The 25687-nt window shown below is 42.0% G+C and overlaps 1 protein-coding gene across 4 annotated transcripts in view; it reads right to left on the bottom strand.

Moving 5' to 3' along the window:
- Nucleotides 1-25687, bottom strand: part of BMAL1 (basic helix-loop-helix ARNT like 1) — a 254388-nt gene that overhangs the window by 108063 nt on the left and 120638 nt on the right. The gene's annotated exons all lie outside the window — the stretch shown is intronic.

Below are 25687 nucleotides of genomic sequence, written 5' to 3'. Positions count from 1 at the left end.
GGCAGATACCACGCCTGTAGGGTTCACCCATATCTCCCATAGCTGTCAAAGTAGTAGCACATTCACAAAAGCAAATCTTTCTTGAATAAATGAATAAAAAAACAAGGAAGAGATATCAAAGTGAGCTGCACTTCTTCCATGGATGCACACAAGGCTTCTCCTTCCATGGGCACAGGTAGATTCAAATATTCCTTTCAATTATCCCCTCATCAGTGAAAACTCCCCAACCTCCCATTTCACCCCATCCCTGTCATTCTCTAACCTTTTACCCTTTCTTGGCTGTATCTTGTAAAACTTATCACTACCTGACATTCTGTTATGTATTTATTTATGTATCCCACACCTAGAATAGTCACCAGCACATAGGAGGTGTGTAAATATTAGTTAAATGAATGTGATTCCAGAGTGCAGCATAACTGGGTCATTTTGGTCTTCTGATTGGTCATTTCAGACTTCAAACAAAATCCACTACATTATAGTATAGGCACAAAAGAATAAATAAATCTTCATGTTTTCCCCATAAATTAGCTGCATTGTTCTTACCATTTATTATCCATTTTTAGAATTGCCACTACCAAAATGTTTATGCTTTATCAGATAATAGTGAGTTGTGGGCCTCCCTGGTGCACAAGGGGTTAAGCACAGAGTTCGATCCCCGGCCAGCCAGGGAGATACCCACATGGTGCAGCAGACCTCTCCTGTCTTGCCTGCTGCTCCCCTCAGTAGTGTTTTCAGTCAATCTGCCTGTTCTGCTCCCCACTCTGTCTCTGGTGAATCCTCTCACCACCACCCAGTGCCCGCACCTCTGGCCTGTATCCCAGTTCTTGTATGCATAAACAAATAAATATTAAAAAAACAGTGAGTTGTTAATATGTTCAGATATGGGCATAAAAAAGAAACAAATAGAAAACATTTACAAAAGTCATAGTGGAAGCTGTTGTAGTTTTTTGTTTGGGGGCAGAGTCCAATAATCCAGGTTAAGAAGTTGATTCACCTTCGAGAAAATAAGTTGTTACATAAAATATATACGATACTATGACATCCTTTAAAATGTTAATATGAAGTTTGACCATAAATATATAGAAAAAGTAAAAAAAATTATAAATAATGTTGCATAAAAAGTAAAACCCCAGAATACACAGAATAACTAAAATTTAGTAAATAAGATGTGTGCATATGGGCAAAGTTGTAAGTGTTCATAGAGATATGTCAATAATTTTATTGAAGAGGTTATGGGATAAACCTTCCAAAAAGTTGTTTATAATAATAAAAATAACTTAAAAAGGAAACCAGGAGAGCCAAGTGTCCCAGAACATGTTATGTGTTCTCTGGCACCAATTCATGTTATTCTGGTTTTCTCTCCTTAGTTAAAAGTCACCAGTTATCCACCTTCAAATTCAACCGTCCTTGAGCTACCTTGCCTTCCCTGGGCTGAGATCCCTGGAAAATTTCAAGGTGATCTGTTCTCTGGCCTTGGAGACCCCCTTTGTTTCAACAAACTGAGAAATGCCAAGAGTTGCATCGTGAATTTCCAGTTCCAAGATTCAATTCCAAATAACTTGCTATGTATTAGTGGTACTTGGTGTTATTTTTATTTCCAGATATTCCCCAGCTTGAAGCTTGAATTTTGTGGAGAAGAAACCCTGCTGCCCAGAAAAAGTCAAAACTAAGGGACCCCCACACTGTAACACCACACCCTCACACATCATACAAATCATTGCCTTAAATTGCCTTAACCTGGGCTCCCACGCTGGGTCCAAATGAGGAAAGTATATTTTTTTCCTGGAGGAAAAATGATCTCAGTGACTTTGTGCTTCCTAGGGACAGTATGTTTTAGAATATGAAGGTGACTATCTCTTCTCATATAATTCCTATCTGTTTTCGTTCTCCATTCTCTTCTATCACAGGGTGACGTTTTGGCCTCTTGAAAGGTTGGCCATCGCTCCTAGTCCATTACAACATTTAGGAGTTAATCTTTCCAAGTAGGTGAAGCTAAAAAAGAAAGTAGTTGGCAACCTCCCTATTAAAATCACATTTCCTCCCCTACCCTGCCTAATCCTAGGAGTTAAAGATATATCTGATAAACATTTTTATTGTACCAGAGAAAAAGAATATATTAAGACTTTCAATCTACTTAATACTTCAGACTGAGTTTTAAGCATCCAGCTGTCTTCATTTGCAAGGCATCAAATATTTTCATATTCCACAAATGGGGCTATTGAACAATGATGAATGAATGAAGTACAATGCAACTATTTTTAGTATGTAATTGTAATGAAAAGGCAGTGGAATGATAATCTTGCCCAAGCATGCCTAAAATCTTCTTACCATTTTCACAAAACAATACTTCCTATGTCTGGTTGCAGAGACTTGTTGCTTGTTTTCATTCTGGTGGAGAATAGGTAAGACTTGACATTCTTTCTAAACCAAGTGAATGGTGCATATGAAATTGTGGTTTTGGCTAGACACAATCCTCCTTTTTTCCTCCATTTCTTCATTTGTACATTCAAGGGAGGTGAAATTTCTTTTCCATATGGAGAGATAAATTACCATGAACCAAATCAATTTTTAAAGTAACTCTTATCTCTGCATTTTGTTTGTTCATTTAGGATAGTTTGTTGTTACTGTTTATGAAGAAATAGGTCACATACCTCACAGTAACTAGAGCTAACACATATAGAATGCTTACACAGCTTACCAAGTATGCTAAAAATCATGCTCTAGAAACTCAACCCAACAATCGACACAACTCTAGAGGGAAGTATCTTCATTTTATAGATGAGGAAAATGATGCACAGAAAAGTTAAGTAACTTAAGGTTCCTTAGGAAGGAAAGGGCAGAGCCACCACTCAAAAGTGGGCAACTGGCTCCCGAGTCTCTGTTCTCAAGCCACATTCTGTCCTTACACCAGCAACCCTGGGATTTGAGCATCCTTCCCATTCTATGGACAAGGCCACTGAGACATGAGAGGTCATGTTATTTATCCAAAACTGCAAAAGAGATGATAAGGAGCGGGCCTAAGGTACAACCTAGGCTCAAATATCTTTGATTTTAATGTCTGTGTTTTTTCCATTCCTGAAATAGCACTATCTCAGAACTTTTTTTTTTTAAGATTTATTTATTTTTATACAAGAACTGGGGTACAGGTCAGAGGCGTGGGAGGGTGAGAGGATTGACCAGAGAGAGAGTGGGGAGCAGAAAAGGCAGACTGACTGAAATACACTGCTGAGGGGAGCAGCAGGTGAGACAGGAGAGGTCTGCTGCGCCATGTGGGTCTCTCCCTGGCCGACTGGAAATTGAACCAGCGCTGCACTCAACCACTGTGCCACCGGGAAGCCCTATCTCAGAACTTTTTATTCCTATTGTCCTTTTAAGTATATCACTGATTAACTAGACTTGTGTGGGCTAGTAAAAAATCCAGCCATGACAAAGAACTCTTTTCTTTGTAATTAAAAGGCAATTAGAAAGTGTGCACAAACTACAAGTCCTTTCATCTGAAAGTTGTGGATTCATCAAGATTAGAAAACAGGATCAATTCTAAAATATCTGTACTCCAGTCTTTTGAAATGATAGACAAACATTCCACCTTGTTGCTTAATCTGTAAAGGGTCTATCAGGTTGATTGACCTAGAAAAATATATTTTCTCTAAAACAAAACAACAAATTGAAAAAGAAACAAATAGTGTTTTAATTTTTTCTTGATTATTCTGCTTCTGAACTGTGCTCATCTTTTGCAAAGCAAGCAGTTAAAGGCCATTAACTGCAATGCAGAAAGCTTCGTTGTTTTTTAAAGCTTCTCTCTCCAAGTTTCTGTTTGCAGGAAAGTCCTTGGTGCACACTTGAACACACCGGGGAGAGTATACTAGATGAGCTTGCCTTGAGAATGAATTTAAAGATAAAAGCTGCTTGAAATGCAAACAGTCAAATCTGATTATCATAGAACCCAATAAAATAACACATCACTTGTTTTTTTTTTTTTTGTACACAAGAAGACCCAAAGGACCTCGTGTATGTTTTTATTTCTGTTTCAGCAAATTTTAAGCTGAAGTGAGACTTCCATGTTCAGCATTAATGAGGCTTTTGCTGTGTTTTGAAATTTGCTGTCATCCGTTTCCTGTGCATTACTGTTTTTGAGACCAACTGAGCCACTGACTGTCCTGCTTGGTCTATGGTGCCTGGGTCATGAGAAATGCATTTACTGAACAGCTTTTTCCTTTCACAAGATGCTGCCCATTTTAAAGTATCTATTCTTTAAAACGCTAAAACCTTTGAAATAGAAACATTTCAAGTGCTGTTTAAAAGAACAGACTTAGGAATCCACTGGTAAAGGAATCAGCCTTGATCTGAATATTAAAATGAGCTATATGTATATTTGAACATTTATTTCATACACTGTAGAGTTAAAAAGTTTAGGGCTGTAGAATTAAGAATATTTGTTATTTTTTGCAAAAACTGTTTTGAATCTGGTTTATAAATATTGCTATTGCCAATGGAAACATTAATCTTCCATCAATAATTTGTTCAACAGAAAGTTGCTATTGTGGGGCCTCCCCTGGTGGCAGAGCGGTTGAGCTCTGGGCTGCGAAGCTGTCTGCAGCCTCTGCAGAGCTGGTTCCATACCTGGCCCCCAGCAAGGGTTCCACGTGGCAAGCAGACCTCTCTTGCCACCTGCTGCTCCCCTCAGCAGTATATTTTGTCCTCTGCCTGTTCTGTTCCCCGCTCTGGCTCTGGTGAATTCTCTCGCCCTCCAACACTTCTGACTGTACCCAGTGCTTGTATAAATAAATAAATAAATCTTTAAAAAAAAAGAAAGAAAGAAAGTTTGCTATTGTGTTTGTTTGCATACATTAGTTGTTGGCACATTCCTCAAAAAGTTGTTTGTATTTGTAGTTTCCTCTTATTCATTTCAAAATCCTTCCTTATCCTCCTATACACCCATTTTTCTGAATCAGAGTTCTTAAAGTCAACAATGACATCCTAAAGTCAAATGACTTTTCCTTAACTTCAGTCTCCTTGACTTCAGAATGATACAAATGAACAGACTTTAATGTTGGAGAAATATTTATGAAAGTTAATTTGACATATACTAAGTGATAAGCAAAATGACATTTTGCTGCTTAGTAATTAGTGATAAATATTAGACCAAGTTTTATAAGTAGTTTTAGTTAACAATATACTTCTACCCAGACCAATCAACTTCTATATTTCAATTTCTTTTTACCACATTTTATTGAATATTGAATTTTATTTTATATGTCTATGGGCCAAGCACCATCCCTAAAATGTTACACACATCATCTCATTTCTCACATTCATGCTAAGATTATTGCCTCAATTTTACCAAAGATGAAACCGAGGCTCAGAATGGTTAATTTACCCAACATTTTATGGTTAATGATGGAACAAAAATTTGAACAATCTGAACCTATATTTGACAGACAAGTATTTGCTCTTATAGCTATACATAATATCAATATGTACCGCATATATTTTAATAGTCAGTGAATATATTTATCTAATCAGTTGGCTTGATAATCACTAAACATGCAAGTGATCAGCAAAATCAGTATAGGGGCCTCCCTGGTGGCGCAGGTGTTAAAAACAGCACTATAAAACTCTCTGCAGCCACTGCAGCACGAGTTCGATCCCTGGCCAGCCAGGGAGCTACCCACATGATGCAGCAGACCTCTCCTGACTTGCCTGCTGCTCCCCTCAGCAGTGTACTTTGGTCAATCTGCCTGTTCTGTTCCCCACTCTGTCTCTGGTGAATTCTCTCACGCCCCCCCCCCCACCTTTGGTCTGTGACCCAGTTCTTGTATGCATAAATAAATAAATGTTTTTAAAAAATATCAGTATATACAAGACATGGTCCTACCTATCAAAGTACTTGTGGTCTAGTGGATTATAGGTCAATAAAAAATTTCATAGAGATATTTATTATAATAGCTAGATCTAGTAAGTGCTATGAGAATGGTTATTGACCAAAGTCTGCCTGAGGAAGTGAGAACACTTATCAGAAAATGCCTTTGATTTGAACAGAGGCTTGAAGACATGGAGAAAATTGTGGGCAGAGAAAAGAGGGAATGGAGGCCAAGCCAGGCTTCAGCCTCTGGCAACCGAGGTTAACACGCTGCCTCTGTCCCTCCAATGGAGTTTGTGCACTTAACTGGAACACCTCCCAGCTTATCCATCAAGGCGAACAACATACCTGACAGGTAAGAGTCTCCACAAGATTCTTCTGACTTAATAATGTATCAAGGCTCTATTCTCCTTGCTCTCTGATTCTCTATTCCAGTGGTTCTCAAATTGTTTCTCCATGAGCACCACCAGCACCTGGGTACTTATTAGAAATGTAAACTACAGATTTACTGAATCTGAAACTCTGTGCGTGAGTCTCAACAATATTTTTAACAAATCCTCCAGATAATGCTGTACACACTGGAGTTTAAAAAGTACTGCTATACATTTGCTGTCTCCTATGTACTTTAGAACAATAAAGTCAATGTCTCTAGTAAGCTAAGATGCATAGAGCATCTATCGTGTTCATCCTTGTACACCCAGCACCCAGGCCAGCAATGGACTACATATAATAGGAGCTCAAAATATTTGTGACATCTGAGTGGGATCAAAGTGAGGTGGTGGGGCAGGGATGGTAGCTCTGGTAACCACGGTGGCTAACATCCTCATGGTGCTTCTCATCCTGATGACCATGTTCTGGGGCTTTGCCAATCCCTTGGTGCCTGGTTCATCCCAACTGGGGAGTTCTCATCACCCTGTTGGTGGCCTTTGTGTTTGCTGCTCCTTCTTTTGACTGATTGTAATTCCAGCCTCCTCTTTGGGCCACAATAGAAAAATGAAACCATCTGATATCTTAAGTATCACTGAGCTTGAAAAAGGAGACTGCCCTCCTGTGCTCAGCCATTGAGGTCATGTAGAGAAGTCTTCCAAATGCAAAGTCCTCTAAACTAGACCACCTTCTGAGACTTGCCTATTTTGGCCCTCAGGGGCCTTAAGCATTCACACACTATATTTGAATATCTTATTCTATGATTCAGTATTTTTTCCTATTAACCATTTTATACTTTGATGACTTTCATGCCTTTTTAACCTAACCTATGATGAAAGGTCTGTGTATTCTTTTGAGATAGAAGGTGCTGTTCTGAAAAATGCCTTACCCTCTCCCATGATCCTGCAGATTTGAAGAGGGCTCCTGCCTGCTTATGACATGGAAGTAAGAGAAATATTTAAAAACTTACAAAATAATAAGACTCTAGCAGGACAGTCAGAAGGAGACTTGTGCAGAAGGAAAATCTGTCCCAACAGAATGACACCAAAGTGTATTTTCAGGGTGAACATCTTATTCTTGCCATCATTTGAAGCAAATGATTTTTCCACTTTCTATGGAAAAAAGTAAATGTTCTTGCAAATAATGAATAATTAAAAATGAATTCCTGAAAAGCATTTGAAGGAATTATGGGTAGCAAAGCAAGTCAGAGAGACATAGGCAAATACTGGACGTCTGCATAGTGGTAAGTCAACTAAGCAACATGCTTATAAAAACTGGTGGACAGCAGAAAACGAAGTGAGGTTTTGAGGTTAACAGGGAGGGAGCAGGCAATAAGCATCAGTAGGGTATGGGGAGAATAGGAAAAGAATTTCCCAAGTATATAGCAGGGTTCAAGTGCCAACATCCCTAGAAGAGCTAATGGAGTTCTGCTACATTTTAAATGTCTGATATGAATGGAAGTGGGGGGAAAGTGAGAGCACTATGTGCTAGCGCCTTTTTAGAGGTATTTTTTTTTTTAATCTTCACAGCAATCCCAGGGAGGTAGGTATTCTCATCTTCACCTGAAAAATGAAAACTCTCAGGCTCAGAGAGGGAATGTGCCCAGAGTCACACAGCTGTGCTGGATGATCCAACCCACGGCCTTTCTCCTCCTCTCTGTGATACCTCTAAAGAACACCACCAGCAGTCAGGGAGGGGACAGATGGCAGCAGAAACCCTTGAAGGGAAAGGCAAACTCCATGGCACGACTTGGCCTGCCGTCACCCCCATCACTTTCATACATTTGTTCATTTCTCTCTATTGGCCGGACACCAAGCTAAGCAGAATTTTAACCTGTCAGCAAAGAGTTCGTAGGCATTTTATACCATTGCTCTCTTCTTCAGAATTCCTCTTTTCGCCACTACCCTGATGCCACATCATTGCCCATCTTCTTGTCCAAACAGGCCTTCCTAGTCAGCTTGGCTGACCCTAACTGGAGACAACCATTTGTCAAAACTGTCCATTGAGCTTCCCACGCTAGATCAAATCAAGCTACAGGCTCCACTGCTCATGTTGCCCTTCAAGGATCCCTTTAAGGTTCTGTTTTGCAAGCATGTCCCCCCAGGAACCCAAAGACCGCTTCCTAGAAGTGGCTTCTCATTCTCTACTCTTTCCCTACCTTTATTTTTATTTTTTTTTAAATATCCTTTTTTTTTTAACATTTATTAATTTGTTTATACAAGCACTGGGTACAGTCAGAAGCGCGGGAGGGTGAGAGAATTCACCAGAGCCAGAGCAGGGAGCAGAGCAGGCAGAAGGACCGAAGTACACTGCTGAGGGGAGCAGCGGGCGGCAGGAGAGGTCTATGCGCCATGTGGGACCCTCCTCCGGTGGCCGGGGAGCAGCCGGGGATCGAACCAGCACAGCAGAGGTTGCGGGCAGCTTCACAACCCAGCGCTCAACCGCTGCGCCACCGGGGAGGCCCCTCTTTCCCTACCTTTAAAAGACTTTTTTCCATCCTCGGAGTTTAAATTCCATTTTCATGACTCTCCAACTGGTATCTCCAGTTCTGGCCTGGCCTTACATTTCAGTGCTGCATCTACCTGTTAAATATTTCACTTGGATGTCCTGACTCCTGCCTTCACTTTAAAGGCAACATGCTTGAACTGAACACATCAGTTTATTCTCTTACCTATTCTCCCTCTCAAATGTCATTCACAACTACATTCCATCAACCATCAGGCTTTTCAACCACTCCACTTAAATACTTAGTTTTTCTCCTTCTTTCCTCCCCTTTTTCCTTCCTTTCTTTCTTACTCTTCCTCTTCCTTTTTCATAGGTATTTATTGAGCCCTTGCCATGTTTTTGCCTTCTTGGAGGCTACAATTTAAATGAGCGCGCTAGCAAACAAGTAAGCAAATAAACTAACTGTAGCTTGGGATAAGTACAGTGAAATAAATAACAGGGAGACTAAGCAGAGAATAATGAAGGGACAACCAGAAAAGACCTCTCTAGGAGGTGGCAAGTCGGCACAGAGCTGTGAGGACCAGAAAGAGTGGAGGCCAGGGTGAGGCAGCTGCTCAGCAAGGCCCCATTGAGGGCCAGAGACTAATGAAGTGGTAGGAGAGTGGAGGACTCAAGACAGAAGTGGGTGGGGGCAGATCATACAGGACTAGAAAGAAAACAAGGAGTCAGCACCTTTCAAAGTGCTGACTTAGAGGAGGTCTGCAATGGACAATGATCTTTCCAGTTGTTCTCTGGAGAAAGAACTGGAGAAATGGGGAAACCTAAGGATGTGACTTTATCTTTCAGTCTTCTTAATAGTCCAAATTAGGACTGGCACTCTCCTTTCCTTCAAAAGAGTGCGAGGTTCTTTCTCCACTCTTCAGTAGCTATGCTTCAGACAGAGAGGGTCATGGGCATTGGTAAGGAGCAGTATCAGTAACAACAATAATAGTAAAGCTTACTGAGTGTTACTATGTGCACTAAGCATAAGCATTTACATATGGTATAATGCTCAACATTCCTATAAGGGGTAGATGATTGTTTTCATTTGATTGGTAAGGACAGACAAGTTAATTAACTTGTCCAAAGTCACAAAGCTGCTAGGACAAAAATGAAATAAAGAGGTCATTTCCAAATAAATATGGTTATACTCTGATGGATTTTCCCCCTTCTTACCATTTTCTATATTCATTGCGAAAAATTCAAATTGTTCAAAGCTATCTAATGTAGAAAGTGCAAATGCTCCATAATCCTGTCCCCCTACCCACAGGGATGACTTTGAGCACTATGGTTTCCTTCCTCACCACCCCAGCAATGCCACAATGCTTCATATTGGCAAGACTGAAAATCTCTCCAGTACCCAAGTCCTGGGAAGGGGCTAATCCTCTCCAAACTGATTTAGAAAGAAAGAAATATGGAGCCACTTTCTTACCATCTCTGCTACAGGAAGTGGCCGCCAAACTGTTCTGGCTCCAAATGGAGCCACACCCATTTAGGGTGAAAGAGCTTTAGCGACTTCACATCACTGCTTAGAGGACAGGCCAAAAACAGCAGGGAGAGGACAATGAAAGGTTACCTACACAGACAGCCACATAGGAAAAATGCAGAGAAGAAATTTGGTTGTTCATTCCTCATTCTCAAGTCTCATTAAGAGAGATCATTTGGGTTTCCTCTGTAACGAAAACTACAACTTTAGCAGGAAAACTAATCACAACAAAATGATATTCTGGTGTCATGTTATAATTCTGAGGAAAACCTGGAGGTGTTCACATTTCTAAACCCTGCAGTACAAAAAGCAGTTTTCCAGGCGGGGCCAGGCCATTCTGTTGAATAGGAAAACTAATTAGCATCCTGTGTGAACTATCTTGTCTTTTTTTAGGACCGGAAATCAAATGGGAAGGGTTCCCTCCTGTTCCAAGTGAGTTCCAGAAGAATTACTCATGCTCCTTAACCTATGAGTCAGACAGGAGTCTAGGAGAGTGTTTCCAAAACAGGCGGACAATAAGATAAACAAAGCAATTGATATGTGACAGTCTGGAGAGGCAGGGCTGCAAATGGCCAGAGCAAGTGATGGTTCAGAGCGAGAGGACAGTAAAGGTAGTTGAAGGCTGAGCTTCCCTGGAGAACCATGGATGACCTGAGCTTGGCAAAGAGTGTTTCCTGAGAGAGAATGCCTATTGAGAGGTTTGTTTTTAAATCCATGGTTCACTTTCATTGACTTAGTATAAGGAATTATAGTATCCCCTCCACCTCCAATGACCCAAAGGGGCTGACTGCCATCATAGCCCACTGCCTGCTTCTCTAAAAGCCTTGGCTGCCCATGCATTTTGACATCTCACAACTGAGGATATTAATCACTTTGGGACTCTGGGACTGTTTCCAGTGTTCATGTTTGCCACTGTTGATCTGCAGCCAGAAAAAAAATAGCTCCTAAATGACAGAGGCTTTCCCAAATTGAAATATAAAGTAATCGAGAAAGCCCAGCTTGGGAAATAACCCAGCACCATGCTGGATTCTCTCCTGGGCAAGTAAAGGATAAGCCTCCTCTTTTCTCCCTCCAGGGAGGACTCTGAAGCCAGTTCTCAGCTCTGCCTGAGCTCTGCCTACAAGCATCTCCTAAGAGGGTTGCAGGGGTGCACATGGGGCAGCAGCCTCCTGCTGCCCCACCCTTGTGAGAAAACAACAGGGTGGGGGTGCAGGGCCTGCCCCAGCATGGAGGAAGAGCAAGAACTGACTGGTGTTTGCTTTCATCCCCCATTAAGCCCACTGGGGTACAGAGGTCAGGTTGAGGGGTGTGTGTGTGGCGGGGGGTGGGTGTGCCTGTCCTCCAGAAAACAGAAACAGCATGACCTTCCTAAACACTGCTCTGCTCACCTCCCTCCTCCTAGAAACCTTTGCAGGAACCCTCCCTGCACGCACACACCTCTAGGAGAAATTCCAAAGTTCTTCACGGACCATTCAAGGTCCTCCACTTTTGACTCTCTGCCTAACTTTCAGCGTCACCACCAGCCACTCCCTTGCCCTCTCACCATGCTGGCTGCTAATTGTTTCCTGAAAACATTGTGTACTCTTGGCTCTGTTTCTTTATTCATGCTGCTCCTTCCACCTGGAATGCCATCTTCCCACTGGCTACCTCCTGCCCAGGCCCCCAGCAGCACCTCTTCTTGTTCCCACCCTTCATTGCAAGGTCCTTGCTCCCTGATCTGTGCTCCTGTGACTCTGTGTCCCTGGCTCGCTGGCTTCCGAGAGTTATCTCCTCCAGGGAGACCGTTCCCTGGGCCATTCTTGCCCATCAGACCGCGAGCTCCCTGAGGACAGGCACTCTGTTTCATCTCTGGACCCTGAAAAATCAACAATATTTACTCGAGTCAAGGAGAATTTTACATATCAGTTACCATATATTCCTTGCTATTTGGATGATGACCAGAAGTTTAAAAGAAGTTACATCCCAACAATGATCAAACTTAATGCTCGCCTTCTTTGCAGCTATTTGTAATTTCAATCTGATTTTCACAACCACACAGTTTGTACCAAAAGTCTTAAGGGATTCGATTTCAAAAGGGCTTCAGGGTGCACTGATTTCTGTACTTAGCTGTTTGAAATGGGGACAGAGAGCACACCTGTTTTATACTCCAAATCCTTCCCCAACACCCCCCCAGAAATACTCATATACCCAGACCTATACCCACAGAAGAAATTTCCTAATGATACGTGAGTGAGCTTTACATTACCAAAGTTAGTATAGAATAAAAATTTTAAATGCCACTTAATACAAACAGCTGTTTAGTTAAGTGTTTACAGGAGGGCAGAGCAAGTCTCCAGTAGGGTTAGGTGCCATAAAGGGACACCAGAGAAGGTTGAATGCAGTTATTTTTGGAAAACAGTCACACCGACTTGTCTTCTATTCTTGAACAAGCTCTTTCTCTCCTCAGTGTCTGTACATGCCGTTCTCCCCACCGAGATAGCCTTTGCCCTTTACCTGGTCCTTTACCAAGCGGTGCCTGAGTCCTTCAGGCTCTAGCCAGAACGTAAGTGCCTAAGGGAAGAGCGGGGGTCTGTCTAGACCCAACCTCCTTGCATGCTCCATTTCAGATCTGTTGGTATTTTCTTCAAAGCCCTTTTGCCAATTATTCCATTTTATTGTTTTGTTTTATGTCTATCTCTCCCATCAGACTGAAGGTAACAAGACAGAGGATTTTATTATTGTAGCCACAACACATAGTAGATGCTCAATACCCGGGTGAATGAATGTGATCTTTTTCAGCCAACATTCCACTTGGAACTTGTGGGAGGTGGTGAAATCAACTCCAAGTCTTTCAGGTCTGACTGGCTCCCTGACCCCACACCCCCTGAACTTGCTTCTCAGGTGCCCACCCCCCTCCCTCATCCAAGGGGTGTCTCTCTTCAGCTTCTCCACTTAAGCATTCCTGTTGACATCCCACAGTTTGTCACACCTCATTTCCCTTGTGCTGCTGCCCCCGGGCTGTTCATACTTCCTGCTTCTGGGATCCCAAAATACTTTAGTTTTTTCTCCATATTTCCCCATGTTTTTTCTATTACAGAAATTAGAAAGCGTTCCTAGAAAACCTTGAGCGAACATCACAAAAGTGTATAAAGTAGAAAGTGAAATCCTTCCCTCCCCGTGTGGTCCTGTTAGCACCATATTCTTTTCTCTGCGCTTACAAACTTGCATTAAATTTCTCCTTTGATGTAAAAAGGGGACCGCTGTATTATTTTCAGAAAGAAAAAGACTCATTTTGTCACTCAAAAAAAGTCACTCATAAGTGACTTATTTTTCTACAACTACTTCTTATTTTTCTGTTCACACTAAAATGAAAGGAGTTACCTTGACTTTTCATTGGCTGATTACTGGTCCACTGTATGTACGCTTGTACCATCATTTAACAAATGAAGTTTCCTGGCGGCTCCACAGGTAGCTCTTATTATTTTTTAATTATAAGTAATGCTGAGGTAAATATGCTTATATATTTGAGAGGCTATTTCTCTGGAGTATATCCCTAAAATACATTTCTATATTCCTAAAAGGATCTGTTGCCTCAAATGGTATCCCGTTTTGCATGTTGATAGCTCTTGCCTGATTATCTTTAGCTACATTCCCATTCATGCACATAAGGGTGTCTGCACCTCACAGCCATGACTGGACACCCTCACCATATTTCATCTGTGTTATCTAAAGGGGGAACTTCCCTGTCATCCACAGTTGTGGAGGTTGCATGGCTTTTTGACTGGAATCACCACTTGGGTCCTTTGCTGTATAATGTTGCTTATCTCCATGGCTCATTTTCTTATTGGAGTGTTCATTTCATTTTTAAAACTTCTTTGTAAATGCCTTTTTTAAAGTGAGTAACATACACATAACACAAAACCTAGCATCTTAACCATTATTTAGTGCATGTTTCAGTGGCATCAAGTTAATTCACTTAGTTGTGGCTCTATCACCACCATCCATCTGCAGAACTTCTTCATCGTACAAAACTCAAACTCTGCACCCATAACAGTAACTGTCCCGTGCCTAGCCCCCAGGCTCCCCAATTCCCTTCTCTGTCTCTATGAATCTAACTACTATCATGGCCTGTAAAATAGTACGTCTTTGACTGATACAGAAGCTGAACATTATTTCCCCCCAAATTTTGCCTGCCTTTTAACTTTATAACATCTCTTGTCACACAGAAGGCCCACATTTTTTTTAAGCTTCACAATTGTAAGACAGTAAATATAACTGCCACTGGCTTTATGGCTTCGAGTTTTGTTTTACTTTGAAGGATAATTCTCACCCAAAAGTGTAATAGTGTTCTCCAAATTTCTTCTAGTAATGCAAGTACTTTGGTTCTATTTGTGTCTCAGCTCTTGTCTTTCTGGGTTCTAGTTAATACTAATTATTAGCATTAATGAGAAGTGTCTTCTAAGCACAGTGCTAAATTTTCTTCATGTAATACCTCATTTAATCCTCATAACAAGTCAATAAAAGATTAGTCCTATGAACCACAGCTGGAGAGATGTGCTCATTTTGATCACTGGCCTTCAAATGCCAATCTACATATTGTTTAACTAACTTGTCCAAGTGGCAAGTGATTCAAACCTGAGCCATTTGACAGCTCTCTAAACACTAAGCTCTGAATCTATTTTTCTATGAGAAGGGACTCATTGGGAGGGGAGGAGGGATTACGGTCAAAATAAGTGTGTGTGGGGGGAATTGTATGGGGACTGTAACCAAGATGAAAATGCATACATTGTGCAAAAATGAAAAATGATGTAAAAAATAAATAAAATTCAAAAAAATCAAAAAAAAGAGAGAAAAGGGACTTATTAACGTTCCCAACAAGTATTTTTGCCATAGATGAATTCTCATTATTTAAACTCAACATCCTAGATACAACCTCAGTTACTGCCATTTCTATGTCTTCTTCCATCATCTCACTCCTCTAAGAATTCAGTCCTGACCTTCCTTCTAAGCCTAAAGAGCTGCTACTTTTCCACTGGGAATAAGCTCCCAGGGGAGGGGGATAGGGTCAATGATCTCCTCCAGTATTCTTGCCACCATCTTAAAAGCCTTGTCAAGATGCTGCTCCCTTGAAGGGATGACCTTGCTATCCTTTCTCTTCTTGGAGGGGCAAAAAGTACATGCCTTTCTTGCTGGCCCACAGACTATCATTCTGTCCTTGCTCTCCAATGGCTTTCCTCTTCTGGAGTCCACTCCCTGCAGTCAGTGCTCCTTTTATGCATGACCTCCTGATTTCTGGGGGGACTTCATCCTTGCGCAAGAATGTTGGTGCTTTCACTCATCTCTCCAAGTCCCACTGTCTCCCCTAAAGGCTCCCACCCTCCTGCGGATGGTCTTTCCAATGCCCTGGCCTCCAAACTTCAGTTTTCACCATCAAAGCTCCTTCCTAATGCCTCTAACATAGCCCAGTCTTAACCACAGAGTCAGTCATTTGAAGATGTTCCTTCCTTTGTCTGGCTTTTCTGTTTTTCTACTAAAGACCCACTCCCACCCACCTCACTTTCTCCCCGACCCCATGCCAATTTCTAGGCCTGGATGATTGTCTCTGCTCCTCCACATTGCTGGGGAAGTTCAGGAAACCAAAGTGTTTGGCTCCATTATAAATTCATTTGGTTCACCTTCAGAAGGACCCTCTCTGCTGCCTGGTCACCCTGACATGACCTTCTGCTTGCTTCCTCCTACACTTTGGAGCATCTTCTAAACCTTCTATTTCCCAGAGCCAAATCCATGCTCCAAAAATACCCTTGCCTCTTCTCTCACGGTGGAAGGTCTATCTCAACTGTGCACTCTTGATTTCCCAAACCTTGTCCACATTCCCTTCTTTCCCACCTTGGAAAGGTAAATTTTTCCTTTGTCCTTTGGGGTGCTTATGAGGATAACAGGAGAATATGGGCTTTGCAAACTGATAACCTTGGACTTTAATTCCAGCTTCGGTATCAAGTAGTTTTGTGTCCTAGAACAATATATGGAATGTTTCAAGGCTCCTGTCTTCCTCCATAAGTGGGTAATAATATCTGCCTTACATGGATTTTTCGACAGGATTCAATGGCCTGATGCATATGAGGCATGAGACATCTGCCCAGAATTCTTGAGTTTTCATCCCACCTTTCCTTCCTCCAGCTTCTCCACCTGAGTCCCCAATTCCATTCCCTTTCTCTCAGGAGCTGTGCTCATCAATGATCTACTGGTATGTGAATATTTGGCTTTTCCACTGACTAAATATTTTCTCTTAATTTACAAAAATATGAAAATCCCCTTTGACCCAAGAGTTCCTTTCTGTGACTCTGCTAATAATTTTAATTCTTAAAATTTTAATATTACTGCCAAATCCCTTGAAAGAATAGCCTATGCCAGCTGTTTCTATTTCTTTCCCACCTACTCACTACTTCAACCTTTGCCTTCAGGCCTCACCATCTCTTTTCTGTCCTTCATCACCATATTTAAATTGGGTTTCTAAAGTTACAATAATCTAGATCCTTGGAATATAAGTTTTCCTTGGGTTCAGCTTGCCATACTCAGCTGCAGCATTAGTCAGTATCAATGCTTTAGTTTTGCTTGAAAAATTCCCCTGAATTCATGTCACTGTATGTTTTGAATTCTTCTGCTATATTCTCTTGCTGTGCCTTCAATTAAATCACTTAATATGTTTTTATTGAGCACCTACTATATACAACTGTGTTAGGTGCTGGGGATATAATGATGAACAACACAGGTATCATCACTGGCCCACTGGCCTCTGATATGTTTTATCTATGAGGACAGACATTGGGCAGTCAAGTCTATTTTCTCTATCAGCTACCTGCTAGCAGTGTGTGCATTTACATATTTACACAGTGTTACAACAGCATACAACAGGGAGGAAGAGTCGGGGAGGGGAAAGTCAAGGAAGGACAATTTGAAGATGTGGTATTGAAGCTGAGATCTGCAGGATGAATAAGTGTTAGCTGGGTGAGGAGTGGAGAGGCTGAAGTGGAGGTTTCCAGGAAAAGGGAGGAAAACTGTAAAGGATCTGCAGTGGGAAGGAGCTTGGCAAATTCAAGAAACAGAAGAAAGGTCAGCGTAGCTCTAATGCAGGTAACAAGTTGGGGGAGATGAGGTCAGAGTCAGGAACAAAGGGCCAGATTGCTCAGGGTCTTGAGGAGGCATGGAAAGTGTGTGAGATTTATTCCCAGGAACAACGGGCAGCTTTAGTAAAAACCTCACTTCCCCTGCCCATTTCCTCCATTTGGCTGTAGCTCTGCCCTTCTCTTGATTCTTTCAGCCTCATGACTGAGCAATCAGTTCTCTATGCTTGACTGCTGAACTCCAGTACCTAACACCCTCCTGAACTGCAGTCCTTTTCCCAGCTACCTATCAAGATTATCTCCTGGGGTCTCCTGCTGGCCCACTGGGCCCCACTGATGCAAAATGGAAGTGCTGGTGTCTCCTTGATTTCCACATTTATTGACTCATTCAGGTTTGTTTTTTTAAACATCTTTTTTTTAATTTATTTTTAAAATTTCCTTACACTGTTGTTCATTTTATACAATACTTGATTTCTCCCCTCAAGTGTGATCCCCGTAACTCTCCCAACACTGAGGTATCCATGACCATCACCATAGTCCCTTGTGCTCTTTCCTCCTCTGTTAAATATTGACTCATTATTTATTCTGAGGATACAGAAGGGGCCCAAACTGATGGAACTTGCATTCCAGTAGGGACAACCAAGAGTGGGATCATCAATGCATATTATGAAATAAATTAGTACCTGTTAAGGGCTATAAATGAAAACAAAACAGATCAAAAGTAAGGAGTGGGAGTGCAGTTTATTTTCATCAGAGGAGGGTCTTTGAGATTTGAGCAGAGTCCAGGCCAGGATGAGGTAAAGGACCAAGCCATGTAACTACTTAGGGAAAGAATATACTAAGCAAAAGAAACAGCAAATGCCAAGGCCCTGGGGTGGGAGCATGCTTGAGGAACAGCAAAATGATCAGTAGCTGGAATGCATCAAGTGACAGATTGAAAGTAAAAGAAGTCAGAGAAGTGGCATCTATATACTATGCTGTAAGGTGCAGAAAGGATTTTGGAATTTAACTCTAAGTGAGGTGATTTTTTGATCAGAAAAGTGACATGATCTGATACAAAGATCAAAGTATCCCTCTGGCTGTTGTGTCAATAACAGGCTGTAAAGAATGCAGACCACACAACAAACATGTCTTCCCCCCACTCACTTGGTCTTGCCCACATCTACCCCTTTTTCCTGTCCTCACAGGTACTTCACTAAGTAAATCCCCCTCCATCTCATATCTGAACTTTTATTGTTGTAGCATAAGGATCTTCCTTGCATCCTAAGTTTATTTTGCAGGGGCACAAATTTGAGCAAGTCACTCCATTGTTAAAGACTCCAGTTGCTCCTCGCCACAGACGAATGAAGTACAACTTAGCAAAGTTATATTTAAGGTCCCTCTTGCCCCCCAACCTGCTCTTCACACTCCCCAAGGTTAAGTCACACCAAATGACTGGTTTTCCCATATAAACTTCTGACCTTCCAACCTCCAGCCTTTGCCCAGTCTTCCCATAAAATATTCCCTCTCCACCCCCATCTCCAGGTTTCCTGGATCTTCTCCAATCCTCCAGCCAGAAGGGGTTCTTCTTGACTTTGGACTCTTACCTCTTTGCAGTGATACTAATAAACCTCTACAAGGCTATAACTCTTTATTATACACATCTTCCTCACTAAATTGTAAATTCCTAGGGGTCAAGGTCCAAACTTGACACATCTGTGCATTTTCCACCCACTAGCCCAATGCTCATTGTGAGTCTATGAAGACATCTATCAACCAAATGAAAATTGTTGGCCCCTTAATGTTTAAACAGTCTATTTGGAGAGACACGCCAAGTCTTAAACCCATGCAAGAGGATATAAGAAGACACATGCAATGGAGGGGTACATCATGGGGTGCATAGTATATGGACTAGAGGAATTCAGAAGAGAGACCAGTAGGGGGTGGTCTGGTGAGGGAAGTGCTGATAATAGCTGATGTTTCTGTAATTCTTCCCATGTGCTGGGCTCCAGACTGGGCATTTTATATAAATTATCTCACATTTTTCTAAGACCCTTCATGTAGGTATAAGGAATAGTGTAAATGCTATAGGCACTTTTGCAATACCCATCTACAGATGAGGAAGAGGTGGTAGTAAGGTGAAGTCATTTCCCTGAAGTCACATTGTTATCAAATCTACAGATATGGGTTTAAACCCATTCCTTCAGGATTCTGCCTTTGAGAACCAAGAAGGACTTTGCTGTGAAAACAGGGCTTGCATTTTCTTTTATTTCTCATTTGAAAATGAATTTGAGGCAGCTAAATATGAGCTGAGTTCTGCCTGAGAAGATGAACAGGATATGAAGATGAGGTAGGTGTTTCAGGTTAGGAAAGCAGCTATTTGTGGGCTAGAAGGCAGACTTGTTCCCATGAAGAAGCAGAGAGCTGACTAAATTTTGGAAGGTGTATCTGGAGACTAATTGGGTGGATAAGTGGAGACAGCGTGTGCAAGGGTTGAACACCAATGGACTTGGTTGAATGTTGATGTGCTGGGAAACAGGAGATGATGAAGGGTTTATGAATAGGTCAGGATGTAACTCTATTCAAAGACATTCTCTGGAACATACTTTGCACTAGGCAGATGAGTGCAACTATGGGATTCCCTGAGTAAGCCCTGGTCCTCAAGTTACTGATAATCTTTTGGGAGAAATAGTCAATAGGCTACAAGCAAAGTACAGTGGAGACAGATGTGGGAGAGAAGAGTTTTAATGAAGAATCAGGAGAACTTCTAAAGATGTGGCAGTTGGACCAAGCATTACAGGTGAGTGAGAATGAAGAATAGGAGGTGGTGGCCACTTCCTGGCCAGAAAAAAGTGGTCTTTAGAGATAATATAATCATATAATCATACACAGTCTGGACCACTGAGTAGTCTAGGGGACAGATGCCTCTAAGGTCAAAATTCACCTGTGAAAACAATTTAGGGGTCTGAACAGTAGCAAACCCATGGGAGACAAGATGCTTCACTATGAAAGGAGCTAAAGTCACCTTCACCTGCCTTAAAGAGGTGGGGTGTTGGACATCCAACCCCAGACTATACCCTGAGGATTTTGCCACTTTGGAAGGCCACACTATATCACAGCTCACAACTAGGGGTGATTTTGATCTTTAGGGAGTAACTGGCAATGTCAGGAAATATTTTTGATTGTCACACTGGGAGGGGATGCTACTGACATCTAGTGGGTAGAATCCAGGGATTCTGCTAAACATACAACATTGCACAGGATTCCCCTTCTCTCCTTAGCAACAAAGAGTTATCCAGATCAAATGCCAATAATCTGCTCTAGTACTTGAAGTCACCAGAGCATAATTAGCAGAGAGAAAAGTTTTTACAATGGTATCATTAGAAGCAACAGTTGAAGCAACTGGGAATGTATATCCAAGAGGAGATTTAGGAAGCTGAGAAAAAGCAAGAAGCAACTGCCCAAATTTTCACCATAGTCTCCCGACTACTGTGGTAGGAATCCAACCAGATCCTATGTTTGGAAAATTAAACAAGACGTTATAAGAGCAAACACTTATATAGCATATACTATATTTCAGACACTATTCTAACAGCTGCGTATATGCCAACATACTTATCACAACAAATGCCTCACACCCATTTTACAAATGGGGAGACTGAAACACACAGAACAGGGTAAGAAACTTGCCTAAATTCACAAAGCTGAGGCAGAATTTGAACACAGGTGGCTACACTCTTAACTACTGTGCAGTATTGCTATGCTGCAACAAAAGAAACAGATCTGGATTCAAATCCCAGTTTTACCACTTACTATCTGGCAACCATGAGCAAGTTATTCAGCCTCACTGAGCCACAGTTTCTTCATGCTGCACAAAGGGATAGTAAGAAGACAAAATTTACTAGTTCTTCCAGCCTGTGATGAATATAGGTTTCACAACAAATCAGAAAGGTACATGAATATTATCCTCACTCAATGCACATGTGGATTGTTTGACTTAGAGAGGCTGGGTGACTTGCCTAAGGTCACACGGCTAGGAAGTGGAGAGCCGGGAATTAAACCCACATTGATGACTCCAGAATTTGTTTGAAACCACAGTCATTATATTTGCAAGGTTGTGGTAAGGATGGCATGACACAGCCTATGAAAAATGCCTGGGACATAGTAAGCAATTGATGATAGCTGTTTGTTATTGTAATAATAATCATAGTTATCATCTTCACAACCTGCTCAATCAGGTGTGCAGATGGAACACAAAACTCTAGCCAAAAGAATAAGATCAGCAGAAAATGAATGATGTAGCAGTTTGTATGTAGATCATGACCCTCAACCAGTTATTCCAAAATCCTGAGCTCAGCCTCCCCAGCATGGCAGTGTCATTTTTGATTCATTTGTCCTGCTCTCTGCATAGTCTACTATTCATAGAACAGGAGTGGGAGGAGCAGGGACAGTGTGAGGCTAATTTAATGTCAAGGTTTTATAGCCCATACATTTCAGATCCCACTTAGTCATAATAAAGAAAAAAGATGTGTAGTGCTTTATGCAAACCCAGAAAAGTCACCACATACTCACATACTGTACTGCAAAGAGAACCACAGCTTACCTGATGGCTAATTCCACCTGGGAAGGATTTCGTTTTAAAACAATTGCCTGATTTCATTATAGGGAAGACTGTGGGAGTGTTTTCCAGAGAGAGGGTAGCATCTGCCTAGCTGAGGTCTTGCAGCACACAGAATCTGCCTGCAGTGGATTCTTAATTGTGGAATCACAGCCAAAGGGATGCCATACAGGAGAGCTGCTTGCAGTGACAGAGGTAGGTACAAAGGGCAGTGGGAACTATGGGCAGGGGCCCACCAACTACCTAGTTTGGGGAGAATGATCAGAAAAACTTTCACAGGGAAGGGATATTTGAACAGGACCTTGAAGGATGAATAGGAGTTCGCCACGTGGAAAAGGGAGAGGGTATATAGACAAAAGATAACAGTAGTACTGCAAGAGTTCTAGGACCTAGAAGAATATGGCCACTCCTGAAATGCTTCTTGACTGGTTTTGGCAGGAATTCAGGGAGAGAGGAGCATAGGGCAAAGAAAGGAGGCCAGAAATGTGGACTGGAGTCAGCTTATAAAGGGCCAGTAGTCTTACAAAGGGATCTGGACAGCATGGTATAATGGGAAGGATTTTGAGGGGTTGAAATGGATCAAACCTGGTTTTGAATCCATGCTTCATTAATTATTGGTTTTGGGAGAAACAGTCAATAGATTACAAGAAAAGTACATGGAGACAGCTCTCCGAGTCTCAACATCTTGGGGACATAATGCCCACCTCACAGGGGTATTGTTGGAATGAAACAGGTGAAGTATAAATTCCTAGCACAGTCATAGCACATTGCAGGCTCTCGTGAATATTAATTCCATCTTTTGCGGACAGAGGTACTGTTTCCAGCAGGGCAGACTTTCAGTCAGGTTTCTATTTCAGCAAGGTAACTCCAATGATTTGTGCTAGGAGGGCACAAAAAACAGAGAAAATAGCAAGCTCGAGGGATGAGTTGCTTTGCTGATCTGTAAAGGATGAGTTTTAACAGCTTCACTTTCCAGGGCTTATAGTCTCATTCCTAGGTACCAGATTTGGGGGTTGTAGACTATGGTTCCAACATCTGGATTTCTCTCTAGAACACTGTATAATGAACAGGCTTAGCTGACTCAATTTCCTCAATGTGAAGAGACCAATTTGAAGGTACACAGTTCAAGACAATGTAAGCTTATTTGGCCACAAACAAGCTACCTTCCTCCTAGTCTCCACTTTATTAATTCATTTACTCACTCATTAATCAACCAACATTTATGGAGGGTCAATCTGTAAGTGGGGTGTGTGGTTACTGGGATAGAATCTCCCACTCTCTCATCTGTGTGGTTTCATATGCTCAGAACTGGAAGGAAGAGTGATGCCGTCCCCAACCAGCACCTGGGCATCCCTGATTTCCCGCTGGTGAGTGGGATGTTATCCTGGCTTGTGGAATTAGCTGGATGGAGAACTTGACCCAGTGGAAACAGTCCAGCTGGAAAATTGCTGCTCTATGCAATAATTACTAAGCTCCATTTTCTAAAATCTCAATACAGAAAAGTGAATTAGAGACCCCGAACCCCAACTCTCTGAGCAAAAGATAGATGCAAAGAAACAGCGAATGGGCAATGCTGGCTTCTTACTCCTGATTGGACTTGAGAAGATAAATCCAGAGTGAAAATATGTCCACTTAGTGGACTCCTCAATTTGATAAATCAGACAATCTTACCTCAAATCGAGAGAATTTAGAGAACTAACCAAGAAAAACTATTTTCATGTGGTCAAACAACAATGCTATCACCCAAACAAAAAGAATGGAATGTATCATATCAAAACTTACCCATCTCATTAAGACACCCTCAAACACTCGTTTTTCCCTCCCAAACCCATGCATCATCCTAAGATCCTCCTAACAGGTGTCTGGCTGTGGTGTTGACACTTTCCTGCTGTCCTCCACAGTGTTCTCAGAGTTCTCTCCGCAAGGACAGAAGCACGTTGTGCCCTCTGCTCAGGCTCCTGTCTGACTCCCTGTCTCCTCCTCAGGCTGCCAGCTGGGAAGAGAGGCCACTCTAAGCCCACCACTCCTGAGCACCACCTGACACACCTTGACTTGCCCAGACTCTATTACTCAATTGGACAGAACTGGGGAATGATGCCATGACTTCAGAGCTTAGAGTTATTTTCTTTTCCATTTCCATTTCCTTCCAAGTCCAGCCCAACTACCACTTCTTCCAAGCACCATTCCCTTGCTCCTCCCTCCAGAGGGCCAGCTGCCTTCTACCTACAGGGTCACCTCTATACTCCAGCGTCTCTGACAAGTCTTTGTCACCTGCACTGACCTTTACAAACAAGAACAAAGGCTTTGCCTTCTATTTCTTCATTTCCCCACTGTGAGTCCAGTACCCAGCACCTGATAGACAACTCTATGTGTAATTTTTTTTGGCATCAAATTGAATGATGAAATAGGAGGGAGAGGAATAGGTGTTCCAAAATAGAACGAAGGAAACAAAGCCAATCAAATTGGATCTCTCAGCCATAATCAACACTCTTTTACTGTGAGGGGTTACTTTGTGCAGGGGGTAGAGTTTGAGCCCTGAGAACCATACAAATGTTGCCCTCATGGGTTCTGGAGTCAACCAGCCTGGGTCAGAATGCCTGGTCGCCATTTACTGCATGACCTTAGACAGGCTACTTAATTCAGGCTTGCACCTGTAAACCAAGTAATAATGGTCCTTCACCTTAAAAGTTTTTCAAGAGAATGGATAAGAAAATCCTTGTCTAGCACTTAGAGCAGTGCCTGGCAGAGTGGGCATGGGATAAATGTCAGCTGTTATTAAAGAGCTCACAGTCAAGCAAGCTTAAAGTGGCCTGAAGATCAAGAGCGCCATTGCTGAGAATCTGCACTCTGCTGCACAAGAGCTCTGGATCTGCCGAGTGATTCTTTGATGAGAGGCTCAGGATGGGCTGTTTTTCATTCCTCGGAGGCATGATGTGGATTAGATGAGGTGACTGAAATGTTTTTTAGGCTTTAGCTAGCTCTCAAGTTTTTGTGCAGTATTCAAGACAATGGCTAGCATCAGCTTGCTGGGACACAACAAAGGACTGGGTGGTTCATGGGTAAAGGATAGAGGAGGTCGTGCTGTTAGCCCCCAGGGAAGGTTCTGTGGCAAAGAAAATGAGTTTTTACAGCTGAGTTTTGCTTAGTTTTCTGGGTGATATGTCATGCAACTTTTTCCCTCAGCCTTCTTAGTGGTTTTCAGTGGAATCCCCTTCACTTTGTCTGCTGCTGCAGTTTGCTTCCTTTGAGGATAATGCAAGTGTAGGCTCCAGGTAGTGGTGAAAATAGTAGTGTCCCCTAAAGGCCAATCACATCTGGGTTACAAATAATTACAAACCAATGTCAGAGGTTTGAGGAGAAAGGCCCTTTGGATACACAGGGGCAAAAACATCCTTGGGAACAGCCGGAGAGGGTCAGCACATTGCAGCTGCTAAAGGTATATACATGTAATAGAGTCAAGTTCCAGTGTCTTGCAGCTGCCCATCAGGAATACCAGGGCTGGATAAACTCTCTAACACTAAACTCTACACATCTCTTACGATCATCTCTCACTTTTTCTCTGATTATGCTTTTTCGTGCTGGGGCAGGTAATGATCGTGGCCCTACCCAAACACTGGCATGGATGGCTCAGTGCCTGAAGTGCCAAATGGGCCAAGAGACACAGCACTGGACAATCTCCAGGAGCCTACATGAAATTAAGCACTATTCAGTGGATCAAGCACTTGGATGCCCTA

Source organism: Talpa occidentalis, unplaced genomic scaffold (genome assembly GCF_014898055.3).
Source record: "Talpa occidentalis isolate TD23 unplaced genomic scaffold, MPIMG_talOcc4v2.1 talOcc4.3, whole genome shotgun sequence".
In the NCBI taxonomy this organism is placed as follows: Eukaryota; Metazoa; Chordata; class Mammalia; order Eulipotyphla; family Talpidae; genus Talpa; species Talpa occidentalis.
This window is presented reverse-complemented; position numbering and strand designations above follow the sequence as displayed.